An 866-nucleotide genomic window follows, 5' to 3' on the forward strand; every position below is an offset into this window, starting at 1 on the left:
GGATGGACCCAGGTGCCCAGGTCCAGGAGGTGACCCAGTTGTCCAGGTCTTACCAGGGGTCCTGGAGGTCACCCAAGACCTTTCAGAGGTCTCAGGATGGACCCGGGTGTCCAGGTCCAGATGGACCCCAAGTGCCCAGATCCTACCAAAGGTCCAGGAGATGACCCAGGACCTTTCAGGGGTCACTCAGGTGTCCAGGTTCCGGTGTCCAGGTCCTACTAGGGGTCCTGGAGGTCGCCCAGGTCCTTTCAGGGGTCACCCAAGTGTCCAGGTCCAGGTGGGCCCCAAGTTTCCAGGCCCCACCAAAGCTCCAGAAGGTGACCCAGGACCTTCCAGGTGTCACCAGGGTGACCCAGCTCTCCATGACCTATTGGCGGGGGGAAGGGAGGGGGGGGGGGTTCAGGGGTTCAAGGAGGAGGATCCTCCCCACCCCCCAGCCCTTTACTGTCCCCCGCTGTCTCCGCTGTCCCTGCTGTTCCCCCACCCTCGGTGTCGCGCCCCCCCCTCGGGTGTCCCTGCGATGTCCCCGCGATGTCGCAAGCCCCGCGCTGGCCCCGCGCCAGCTCCTTCCCCGAAATGATGAACGACCGCCCCGCCCCTCCCCCACCCGAGGCTGCGGGACCCCTCTCCCGACCAGCTCCACCCCCCCTTTGTCTCCAGGGTCCCGGCGGTGTCACCCCCTCCTCAGCCAGGTGGCCGCAGGCGACCAAAGGTGGCCGGAGCGCCACCCCCACCCCCATCCTGACCCCTCCCCATGGGTGGAGGCGGGGCTCGAGTTACCCATTAACCCCCCCGGGGCCACCCCCATAAAGGGACTCCCCCCGTGTCGCTGTCGCCGTCGCTGTCGCTGTCCCCTTCCTGCAGCC

The sequence above is a fragment of the Melozone crissalis genome, unplaced genomic scaffold (genome assembly GCF_028551555.1).
Source record: "Melozone crissalis strain CALT ecotype California unplaced genomic scaffold, PUWL_Pcris_2 ptg000052l_1, whole genome shotgun sequence".
In the NCBI taxonomy this organism is placed as follows: Eukaryota; Metazoa; Chordata; class Aves; order Passeriformes; family Passerellidae; genus Melozone; species Melozone crissalis.